Raw genomic sequence first — 13,034 nt, forward strand, 5'->3', positions numbered from 1 at the left:
AACCATGGCAACAGCAAGGAATCCCAGGTCCAGTGCTTACCTATCAAAATCTATGGAGACTGTGATTACAAAAAAAGATGGCAGGTCATGAAAATTTAACCATGCAAAGGAAGAACTGTCACCTGAATGAAATGAAAAGGAGAGCATCATCTATGCTCAATATAAAGCACCATGACTTCAGTTCATTTAAAGAATCTTCTAGAATATTAGCTAAGCATTATAGAGTTAAGTTTAAAATCAGATTCTGAAATCAGCATGTCCTGGGTCTGAAATCCAATTCTGCCACTTGAAACTTTCAGGACCTTCAAGAAGTTAATTCTTTTTCTCCCCTTCAGAATGGGAGAAAATAATAGCAAATGAAGCAACTGACAAACAACTAATCTCAAAAATATACAAGCAACTTATGCAGCTCAATTCCAGAAAAATAAACAACCCAATCAAAAAATGGGCCAAAGAACTAAATAGACATTTCTCCAAAGAAGACATACGGATGGCTAACAAACACATGAAAAGATGCTCAACATCACTCATTATTAGAGAAATGCAAATCAAAACCACAATGAGGTACCACTTCACACCAGTCAGAATGGCTGTGATCCAAAAATCTGCAAGCAATAAATGCTGGAGAGGGTGTGGAGAAAGGGAACCCTCCTACACTGTTGGTGGGAATGCAAACTAGTACAGCCACTTTGGAGGACAGTGTGGAGAGTCCTTAAAAATTGCAAATAGAACTACCTTATGACCCAGCAATCCCACTGCTGGACATACACACCAAGGAAACCAGAATTGAAAGAGACACATGTACCCCAATGTTCACCGCAGCACTGTTTATAATAGCCAGGACATGGAAACAACCTAGATGTCCATCAGCAGATGAATGAATAAGAAAGCTGTGGTACATATACACAATGGAGTATTACTCAGTCGTTAAAAAGAATACATTTGAATCAGTTCTGTTGAGATGGATGAAACTGGAGCCTATTATACAGAGTGAAGTAAGCCAGAAAGAAAAACACCAATACAGTATACTAACACATATATATGGAATTTAGAAAGATGGCAATGACAACCTTGTATGCAAGACAGCTAAAAAGACACAGATGTGTATAACGGACTTTTGGACTCTGAGGGAGAGGGAGAGGGTGGGATGATTTGGGAGAATGGCATTGTAACATGTATACTATCATATAAGAATCAAAAAAAAAACAAAACAAAACAAAAAGAATCACAGAAATTTTGTGGCAATAAAAAAAAAAGAAGTTAATTCTTTTATTAGTCTTCTTCTCTGATAAAATGGTCTTGCTGTCATAGCCTATGGAACTGCTGATAGGCTTAAAAGACATACATTTTAAATGTTGGGTTTCCCCGGGTGGCTCAGTGGCAAAGAACCCACCTGCCAATGTGGGAGACACAAAAGACACAGGTTTGATCCCTGGGTTGGGAAGATTCTTTAGAGAAATGGCAATCCATTCCAGTATTCTTGCCTGGAAAATTCCAAGAACAGAGAAGCCTAGTGAGCTACAGTCCATGGGGTTGCAAAGAATAGGACACAACTGAGAAAGTGGACATGCATACACATTTTAACTGTTAAATCTAAGTGCCTAGCACATCAAAAGTACTCGATAATTGGTAGACATGACTTTCCTGGTGGCTCAGGTGGTAAAGAATCCTCCTGCAGTGTGGGAGACCTGGGTTTGATCCCTGGGTTGGGAAGATCCGAGGAGAGGGGCATGGCAACCCATTCCAGTATTTTTGCCTGGAGAATCCCAGGGACAGTGGAGCCTAGTGGGCTGCTGTTTATGGGGTTGTACAGAGTCGGACACAACTGAAGCGACTTAGCAGCAGCAGCAGGAGAGCTTCCTAGGTGGTGTTAGTGATAAAGAATCTGTCTGCCATTCAGGAGACCCAACACAGGCAGCTTAGATTCCTGGGTCAGGAAGATCCCCTGCAAGAGGAAATGACAACCCGATCCAGTGTTGTCACCTGGAAAATCCAATGGACAGAGGAGCCTGGTGGGCTACAGTGGGGTTTCAGAAAGAGTGAGATGTGACTGAGCATGCAAGCACAGGTATTACTCTACCTATTATCCTGGTGGGAAAAGAATATTCAAGAATGTTAAACAACTTGCCCAGGATTACACGGGTAGAAAGAGATCCAGAGTTTATATCCAAATCTACTTGACTCTAAAAGCCAATCGTCTACTCTGCCAAGCAGTCCACATGAAATTCTTATTGTTGAGAAATGGAAAGAAAAAAAATCCTACAATAGCTTTTTGTAAGGAGGGAAATTTTTTAATGTTTATAGATTCAAAGTTAAATTTTAACCAGAATAAATAGGAATGCATTACATGCAGGGATTACTAAAATTTTTCTCCATTTTTGAGCACTCTGAGCCTTAAGGCCCTTAAACTCTGGGCTAATGCTGGATTCTAATCAATGGCAACAGGAAAACTGGTTCTCAAGAGATTGGATATATCAGAACAGATGCCCAGTTGCATATATGTTTAATTTTAACAAATAGTTTTTCATAACTATAGGGTTTTCTATATTTATTAAAAGGAATCTGGCACATGAGAAAATATCAAATTGTGCTATGCCACCTCCATATGTGCCAGTTATCTATAAATACAGAAATGCAATAATTATCGCTAAAACTGTTACTTGTTAAATTTTTGAAAACAGATAAATTATGAATATGAATTTTAAAAAATTATTTAAGGAGTTAAGAAATGGATAAGGATCTAGAATCACTAATTCTCTGAATCAGATGGGACCTCAAAAGCCATCTAGTCCAATACCGGAGAAGGTGCTTGAATTCACAATACCAAATGGTTTTCAAGCCTCTGCTTAAATGCCACCAGTGACAGCAATCTCACTACCTGAAAAGGCTCTCATTTACTGTGGGATCACACTGTGTGCTGAAAATTGCCTTCCTTGTGTTTATGCAAAGTCTGTTAATACTAATGCTACCGGGAATGAAGCTACCACAGATGTGAGGCATCTTTTAGCAGTGGGAGACTCATTACATCATAGAATCTTTAAGACAACCTTATAAGATACTCATATTTTCACGTGGGACACCAAATGAAGTGAAGCGAAGTGAAGTCGCTCAGTCGCGTCCGACTCTTTGTGACCCCATGGACAGTGGCCCACCCCGCTCCTCCGCCCACGGGATTTTCCAGGCAAGAGTACTGGAGTGGGTTGCCATTTCCTTCTCCAGAGGATCTTCCTGACCCAGGGATCAAATCCAGGTCTCCCGCACTGTAAGCAGATGCTTTATCATCTGAGCCACCAGGGAATGGCTGGTCTATGTGGCTCCAAGTTCCTTTCTCTTCCCACTGTATAGCAGGACTTACAGGCCCCAGTGGTAATGGTACCAAATCGTCTCGCTCACAGCAGAGGGCATACACAATCTTGTTTCTATAGGACACCTCCTCTAAATACATGATCATCGTGTCACTGACATCTTCTTCTCCAGTTAAATATCCCCGATCCTTCATTCGTTTTGTGCACATCATAAAGTTTGTGTTTCTTCACCTTTTTGTGGACACTCCTATGAATACATCCTCATTTGCCCAGGTTTCTTTCCAAGCATGGCAACCGAAACTAGGTCCAATTCACCAGGAAATGGCTTGAAGAGTAGAGAACAGCCTCCCATCCTATCCTCGCTCTGGCTACTCTGCATCCATCCTAGAAAACTTCTAGCTTTCTTGGGCAACCCCATATCACCATCAACTCCTTTCATCTTTACAGTCAACTAACTCACCACATGGCTCTTGTTTCTGACCTTCCGTCTGATGCTTCCTCTGATTCTGTGCTGCTGCTCAGTGCTCAGTCGTGTCTGACTCTTATGTGACCCTGTGGACTGTAGCCCACCAGGTTCCTCTGTCCATAGGATTTTCCAGCAAGAATACTGGAGTGGGTTGCCATTTCCTACTCCAGGGGATCTTCCTGGCCCAGGGATTGAACGTGCATCTTGCATCCCCTGCTTTGGCAGGCAGATTCTTGACCACTCGTGCCACCTGGGAAGCCCTGTCATTCTAGAAAAACTGTATAACTGTGTGTTCGCATGACAAGCGACTGCTCTTTAGAGACTCCCCTCCTTGGCCTAGAGTGAGACTTGACTCAAGTCAATTCGAATCCTTCCCAGGGATATTTTTAAGTGTAGCAACAGATTTATTTCATTTCTGTTAACTAAATCAGAAACATGTGAGTCTGAATGTAGTTTGAGGCCAGAGTTCCTCCCTCCTGGTAGAGAAAACTAAAAAACACAAAGGAGAATCATAAATGAGACAAATCGAGTTACAGCCGCACTCAAAGTCTAACGCCCTCATAGTTTGCTTGTAAGAGCCAAAAAACTCCCACTTTCACGTCCAGGAAAGTTGTGATTCTGTCACTTGTGACCCCAGGAGTTCTAAGTTACTACTACCTTATCTCTGCTTGAACAATTGGTTGACTTTTTGGATCTAAGTGTTGGTTCTGACATCTATTTAATAGTTTTAGATGCAAGCCGTGTTTCCAGCTTATAAAAAACTTTGGAAGCCTAATTTGGTTATCCTTTCCAGCTTCATGTCACCTATAAATTTGATCATTTAGCTAGCAGACCCCTCATGCAAGTAATTAACAAAAAACGTAGCACAGGGCAAAGCTATAGGAGAGGCCTGGAGTCAGTCATAAGACTCCTCCATCAAAACTGAATGAACCCATCAGTCAGCAGCACTCCATGGCTTAGCTGCTCAGTCAGTCAAAAACGGGGCCCATGTTCTTGGGTTGATGCTTTCTACAGTTAGTCTACAGTGCAAGCTCCCAGCCCCCAAACTCAATCTTTCTTCTGTATGACTCAGTGTTCCCGTCACTGAAGGACCTTCCAGGATTGTCAAGCATAACAGAAACAAAGAGCAATGTAATTCACAAAACAAAAAAGCATGGCATTGAATTAAAAGAGAGAAGGGAAGTTTAAGACTTGGAGAGACCCAGTTCCCATTTTATAGATGAAGAATCTGGGGTCAAGGGAGTTGGCTGTTGTCCTTCAGTTTGCTAAGGGTTAGAGCTGTTGGATTTTTAAAACAATTAATGTGAAGAATTAAAATGCTTTTCAGCATTGACTGAAGTAATCATATGATTTTCTGTATTCAGCCATGTGCTTGTTCAATAAAAGAAAATGATTCCTCTTTAATAATGCTAGAATCAGGACTGACTCAGATGAGAGATTGCCTGGAGATGTGGGAGATGGTACTGAAAGTGGAAAGATGTTAAAAGTGAAAGGAATAACCAAATATAAACTTTATGCATTTCAAAATTGGACAGTGCTGACTTTTGCTGGGCTTTGTCTTATGGACAGCAAAGTAGTGGGAAATGAATGAGCTTTGTGTTCCAACGTGCACTATAAAGAATAGTGCTTGGTGCCAAGCATATAATAGTTTCTCAATAAATGTTCATTCCCCTCCCTCCTTATTTTATTTCTTCTTCTGATACTATATTAAAAGATATAAAAATATCCACATTCACTTCAGAGAAGCAGGAGTAATAAAATTAAGCTTTATGAAGGAATAAACAGAAAGTGGTACCTGTATACAACAGAATATTCCTCAGTCTTGAGAAGGAAGGAGATTCTGACACATGCTACAATATGGATGAATCTGGAAGACATTATTAAGTGAAATAAGCCAGTCACCACAAAAGGACAAGTACTGAATGACTGCCCTCATATGAGGCAACAAGAGTAATCAAAGTCATAGAGACAGGAAGTAGAAGGGTGGTTGCCAGGCACTGGGGGGAGGAGTTAAAGAGAAGGGGTTGTTGCATGGGGACAGAGTTTCAGTTTGGGAAGATGACAAAGCTTTGGATATGGATGGTGGTGATACTGGCCAATGGTGTGAATGTACTTGAACCACAAAACTCCACACTTTAAAATGGTTAAAATGATAACTTGTGTGTTACGTATCTTTTACTGCAATAATAAAAAGAAATGTACCTCTTTTTTTAAGGTTAATTAAAGTTGGTGGGGTCTTCTGAATGTTAGCAATTCTGAATTAGAAATATAACCTAAGAATTTCCAAGCCATGCAGTCCCCCATGTGTCAAACCCCAGAAAGCCTAGGTCAGGGTTGTCAGGGGCCCACAGCACATCCTCGTGGCTGGAACCATTGATCCCAGCAGAAGCACAGAGGAAGGGCCCACTGCTCAGAGAGGGCGAGTCATCCACACCCAAGAACCTGCAGTCTGCAGTGAACAGCTTGCTGTTCCAAGCTCAAAGGTACTGATCCTTGCAGCTCTGCAAGCTTGCATCATTCCCTCCCCAGGGCTGATACCTAGACTGAGAGATCGGAGAAACAGCAAGCTTCATCTTTTATATTTTCTCATTCAACTCACTCTAGTCCCAGATTTCTATCATTATAATAATAATAATAAATACATGTCAGCTAACATCATAGTATTAAGGGGAAAAGCGAAAAGTGAAAGTGAAAGTCGCTCAGTCGTGTCTGACTCTTTGTGACCCCATAGACTGTACAGTCCAAGGAGTTCTTCAGGCCAGAATACTGGAGTGGGTAGCCTTTCCCTTCTCCAGGGGATCTTCCCAACCCAGAGATGCAACCCAGGTCTCCTGCACTGCAGGCGGATTCTTTACCAGCTGAGCCACAAGGGAAGCCCTATTAAGGGAAAACTTGACTGTAAAACCCTGCTTATCATGGCTCATAATCGCCAGCTCCTCTGAGCTCTTGGCTTTGACTGTCTGTACCATTCAACTGGCATTTAGCATCGGAGCTTGGTGACAAAGTTTTTTTTTTTTTCTTTTTGGTCTTGTATTGTCATCTATCACAGTCAGAGCTGGTAAATTCTCTAACAAAATTTGACATCATCATTGCCTTGGGGTTGATTGTGCATCCCTCATCTGTAGAAGAAAAACACAGGCAGACCTTTTCTGTTATTGTTCAGCATATTTTTTTCTGACTTTACTGTCTAAACCAGTGTGATCTAAATTGCCACTTAATATTTGAGACCTCTAGCCTCTCTCTCTGTACTGTTGCCAGAATTATCTACTTAAAATGCAGATCTGGTCATGTCCCTTCCATGCTTAAAATCATCCCATTCATTTATTTGCTCCAAACATGGCATTTGAGTAACAACGAAGAAGACTTTGTGCCTGGCCTTGACTAGGTTGTTGAGGCTGCATGGATAAAAAGAGCTATTCTGGGGCTCCCAGAGCTCACGGTCCAACGAGAGACTCACACGACACCCACTACAGTGTGACGTGTGTGCCAGCAGACGTGGCACAAGGCAAGGAGATGAGGTGTGGGGGCTAGGGACAGCTTCACAGAAAGTGCACTTTCCCACTGGATAACCCCTAATGTGAGAATGTCCACTCCCCCACTGGGGAGTCCTTGTTTCCATTGGATTTCAGTATTGGAAGGCTGGAATTATGCATAACCATCAGTATCAATGAGAGAAAGTTCTGGAGAGAGAACACTTTTGAAGCAGCTAATAGTCTAGGAGAAGGTTTTGCCATATACGTATACCTGACACAATACTCTTTCTTAGACTATCCACAGAATTACTATAAACCCATCAGAAAAAACCACACAACCTAGTTTTTCAAAATGAGAGAAACACTTGGACAGATACTTCAAAAATGGGGCATCCATTTTATGACCAATAAGCACATAAAGTGATGCTCAATGCAAAGTGGTATATTCATTAGAAAAGTGCATATTGAAAACACAATGATGAGACTTCCTCGGCAGTTCAGTGGTTAAAACTTCACCTTCCAATGCAAGGACGTAGGTTCGATTCCTGGTGGAGGAGCTACGATTCCGCATGCCTCATGGCCCAAAACCAAAACATAAAATGGAAACAATCCTGTAACAAATTCAACAAAGACTTTTTAAAAAGCGATTCACATCAAAATGGTTTTTTAAAAAACCGCAATGAGATATCACTTACACACTTGTCAAGATGGCTAAAATATAAAAGACTAAAAATACTAAGTACTGATGAAAATGGAGAACATTTGAATTTTTCCTCCCCTGATGGTAGAAATATAAGTTATCATAACCATTTGGGGAAAATTTTGGCCATGTATACAATGGTATAAGAATATTCTCAGCAGTTATTTCCATGAGCCAAGAACTGGAAACAATTCAAATGTCTATCAACAGTAGAATAGGTAAATATACTTCAGTACATTCACACAGTGGCATACTAAGTAGCAATAAAAAGGAACAAACAAACTTAAGCTACAAACATCATTACAGTGAATCTCACCAACACAATGTTGAGATAAAAAGCAAAATGCAAAAGAATTCAAAAACAGCCAAAAGTAATGTATGGAGAAAAAAGATGCAAAGTAATGATATGCTTTAGAGGGTATTTACTAGGAGAAGATAAGATAGGATTGTCTGGAATACTGGCAGTATTATATGTAGGGTTGGGGGCATTCATCAGACTATACAAGTAATATTTGAGCACTTTACTGTATATGTATTATATCTTAATAGAAGTAATTGCTTAAATGAATACTACCTTTGAACCCTGGGTATCTTAATTACTCCTGCTGCTTTTACCTGCCATAGTCTCCACCTCAGGCATCTTCTACAGTTGGAAACCCCTCTGTCCATGGGAGGTTGACAGAGTTTACATCAAATAACCAAATTCAGAAATTCAAATTATTTCCCATACTCAGATTGAACCCTTTATGCTTCTCTATGGGTCAATACAGTTTGGGTGATCCCCTCTCCTTGGTCACAAAGAGAAGATACAAGCTGTTAAGAGACTTCATCCATGGACACCGTTTTCCCAAAGTTGTCAGAAGGAGAGCTTGGAAGAGGAGACCGTCTTCCCGGTAGACTGCAAGGACATTCTGTTACACGTCACACACAGTTCCTTTGAGTATTTAAAGCACTGGGCGTGGAGTCAGGGGCCAAGGCCCCAAATTTCTCTTCTGAAGGAAGTCTGCAGCCAAATTTAGCCAGATAGAAGTCTGTTACAGGAAGTCCAGACCTCAGGCCAACAGGGATTGAATGGTCTCCATCTTCTTAATTGAATGAGAAAATATCTGTAAATCTGCAATACTGCAGCAGCGTCTCCAAGAAAGGTTCCTCACTTAAGAGTCGTCATTATTGATCAGGCTGTGTCAATTCCAGTGCCTGATGGGGCAGACGCAATTACGACAATAAGAGCTGAGGACAGAAGGCTCTTTGGTGACATGACTGCCTCACAGGACCGTCTCATCTGCATCGACTGAGTCAGTGTAAGATAAAAGCGTCAAGTTCAAAAGATCTGAGAGGGAAACACCATGAGAGGATTAAGCAAGGTTCCACCTGCCCCCCCCCCTCCCCGCCCAGAAAGTGCTCTCCAAGAGTTAGCAGAGCCATGCCATCCTCCTGCACGGACAGCTGGCCTTCCCCCTCCCCACCTCTCTGCTCAGCGACCCCTGAGCAGCATCTGACATCTTCTTTGATAGATCTCTTAACCACACCTTCAAATGTGGGTTCAGATAAAAATACTAAAGACAGAAAGGAATTATGGAATCAATCATTATGTATTTTATCCTTGTTTGCATTGCCCTCCCATCAAGCCAGGAAGGTCTTTGTATTCTTAGAAGGACTCCAACATTCATCTCCATCCATAGGTAAACCTTCCATTGGTAACACTCACTTCTAATATTAATGCAAAACCTTGACAGCCTGATGTGCTTGATCCATGGGTATCTTTATCATTATTAGATCCGATGCAGCACAAATCCAAACACAGAACAGTGTTCCCAAGGGAACTAATGAGTCCTCCTGAGGCTCTCTAAGCTGTTCATTGCCAGAAATCTTGGGGTGATTTTGCTGACCCCAAGGAAAAATAGTGCGGTAGTGTTTGTCCTAGTGTCCTGAGTGTCTCCTAATCTTGATTTTTTAAAATACTGGTTCAAGACTCCTTTGGCTTCCCTGATAGCTCAGTTGGTAAAGAATCTGCCTGCAATTCAGATTCAGAATTGAATTCAGAACTGAGACTCACGTTCAATTCCTGGGTCAGGGAGATCCACTGGAGAAGGGATAGGCTACCCACTCCGGTATTCTTGGGCTTCCCTTATGGCTCGGTTGGTAAAGAATCTGCCTACAGTGTGGGAGACACAGGTTCAATCCCCGGATCAGGAAGATCTCCTAGAGCAGGAAATGGCAACCCACTCCAGTATGCTTGCCTGGGTAATCCCAGGGACAGAGGAGCCCGGCAGGCTACAGTCTATGGGGCCACAAAAAATCGGACACGACTGAGTGACTGAGGACACACACACACTAACCCACAAAGAGCCTCTGGAATGCTTCAAGTGGCCCCAACTAACTACCGCTAACACTAAGCTTTATTATAAATAGGCACTAGCTGAAGACGTGACTCCAATACTGTGGCCACCTCATGCGAAGAGCTGACCCATTGGAAAAGACCCTGATGCTAGGAGGGATTGGGGGCAGGAGGAGAAGGTGACAACAGAGGATGAGATGGGCTGGATGGCATCACCGACTCGATGGACATGAGTCTGAGTGAACTCTGGGAGTTGGTGATGGACAGGGAGGCCTGGCATGCTGCAATTCATGGGGTCGCAAAGAGTCGGACACGACTGAGTGACTGAACTGAACTGAACTGAAAGATGTGACCACTGTGATGGAGACATCTTGCATTTTAAAGGAGACTGAGGTGAGCCCCCAGAGCTTCACCCTAAACACATTTACTGCTCTGCTTTCTGGGTCTCATGGGACAGGCATTCAGGAGAACCACCACTCATCTGATGGGATCCGAGATCAGGAGTACCACATGCTGACAGAGTGCCCCTCTCTGCCTCTCAAAATCTCGGGTGAAGACTGACTTTTCAGTCTCTACCAGAAAGGATAATGAACCTAGACTAAAATAACTTGGTTAATAAATGTTGTATTAGGAAAATAGCAGAGCTGAACCTTGACACATAACAGAGACTCAGCAGAGTACATCCATTGCAGAATTCCAGAGCCAGAATTTCTAGGATGTGCTTGTTATCTCTTTGGAGGGAAGTAACAAGAATAGATTAAGACACACAGAGATAATTCTGAAGCTTCTAGCAATTCTATACCAGCCCAGAAGTCAGGCTGCTCAAGGCCTTCTGGTCCTACAACAAAGCAGGCCAACACATCTGTTTCTACAAGAGATTGAATTCATTGTTTTCTGGAATTACAAAACTTGTGGAGAATCTGAAGATAAGTCAGGATGGGAATTGCCAGTTTGTTTCTGCCTGATTTTGAGCTCTCCAGGGGAAAGGAGAATGCAGATGTGGTCAACCTGCAAGCTCTCCTCGTTTGCGTCAGCAAGATTGCCTCATGCCAAGCAGCACTCTAGATTCTGGGGATAATGAGCTCAGTTTTTGACAGCTTGAATGTGAAATATCACAAGGCAATGGGAAATATGAGAGGGGAGTTCAGGCAGGAGGTCAGGGCTGGAGATATGATTTTAACATCAACCCACAGGGAAGACTTCCCAGGTGGTACAGTGGTAAAGAATTCGCCTGGCAATGCAGGAGACTCTAAAAGACTCAGGTTCAATCCCAGGATCGAGAAGATTCCCTGGAGAAGAAAATGGCAATCCATTCCAGTATTCCTGCCTGAAAAATTCCATGGTCTGAGGAGCCTGGGGCATTACAGTCCATGGGGTCACAAAGAGTCAGACATGACTGAGCGACTGTGCACACACACACAGGAAAGACACTATTGAAAACAAAAGAGTAAATAAAACTGCCCAGACAGAACTTGTAGATTGAGAAGCAAAGCAGGTGAGGGGGAGGGTCAACGTTTAGGTGGAGGAAGGGTGCCAGGGGGTGGTGCAGTGGTAAAGAACATGCCAGCAATGCAGCAGACGCAGAGACATAGGTTTGATCCCTGGGTCGGGGAGATCCCTTGGAGGAGGACATGGCAACCTACTCCAGTATTCTTGCCTGGACAATCCCATGGACAGAGGAGCCTGGCAGGCTACAGTCCGTGTGGTCACTAAGAGTAGGACACAACCAGTGCATGCATGCACGTATGTATGTGCGCACACGTGCCTACATACACACACTCACACACTCACAAGGCACCAGTGGGATTACATGCATGAGTATCCATTGTGGGAGGAACATCAGAAGAAAAGAGTTCCAAGAGGAAAAATAAATATTGATGTCAGGCTACTGAGAGGTTAGTTAAAAGGAAGACCGCAGCAGATGACTGGATTTGACTATTAGGAGCTGATCACTGTTGACTTTTCCCAGAGAAGCTTCCATGGAAAGGGGTGGGGTGGGGGCAGGGCTGGCAGCAGAATCAAATTGTGTTGATGTGTCAAGTGTACGTTAAGAAAAAGAAGCATTCCTTTTAGAGGGAGTTTCGAAAGTTGAGGGAGAAACAGAAGCTTTCATAGGATGTGTTTTCTCTGAAGATGAAGGATATCTAGGTATATTTGTGGCCCGAGGCAGAAGAAGCCAGTGTAGAGAAAGAGTAATTGAAGATGGGGAATAACTGATATAGCAGACTTTGGGGAAAGAAAAGGAGATAAAATCAAGTCCACAAGTGCCACAGTTCAGTTCAGTTCAGTCGATCAGTCGTATCCGAATCTTTGTGACCCCATGAATTGCAGCACGTCAGGCCTCCCTGTCCATCACCAACTCCCGGAGTTCACTCAAACTCACATCCATCGAGTCGGTGATGCCATCCAGCCCATCTCATCCTCGGTCGTCCCCTTCTCCTCTTGTCCCCAATCACTCCCAGCATCAGAGTCTTTTCCAATAAGTCAACTCTTCCCATGAGGTGGCCAAAGTACTGGAGGTTCAGCTTTAGCAACATTCCTTCCAAAGAACACCCAGGGCTGATCTCCTTCAGACTGAATATTTTGGATCTCCTTGCAGTCCAAGGGAATCTCAAAAGTCTTTTCCAACACCACAGTTCAAAAGCATCAATTCTTTGGTGCTCAGCTTTCTTCACGGTCCAACTCTCACATCCATACATGACCACAGGAAAAACCATAGCCTTGACTAGACAGACGGACCTTTGTTGGCAAA

The 13,034-nt window shown here is 42.9% G+C and overlaps 1 long non-coding RNA gene across 1 annotated transcript in view; it reads right to left on the reverse strand.

Annotated features, from left to right (window-relative positions):
• Positions 1 to 7,621: 7,621 nt before the first annotated feature.
• Positions 7,622 to 13,034, reverse strand: part of LOC121820207 (uncharacterized) — a 41,414-nt gene continuing 36,001 nt past the window's right edge. Inside the window, exon 4 of the long non-coding RNA XR_006060665.2 lies at positions 7,622 to 7,855. This is a non-coding gene — a long non-coding RNA (uncharacterized LOC121820207). The remainder of the gene's footprint in view (positions 7,856 to 13,034) is intronic.

This window comes from Ovis aries, chromosome 8 (genome assembly GCF_016772045.2).
Source record: "Ovis aries strain OAR_USU_Benz2616 breed Rambouillet chromosome 8, ARS-UI_Ramb_v3.0, whole genome shotgun sequence".
NCBI lineage: Eukaryota > Metazoa > Chordata > Mammalia > Artiodactyla > Bovidae > Ovis > Ovis aries.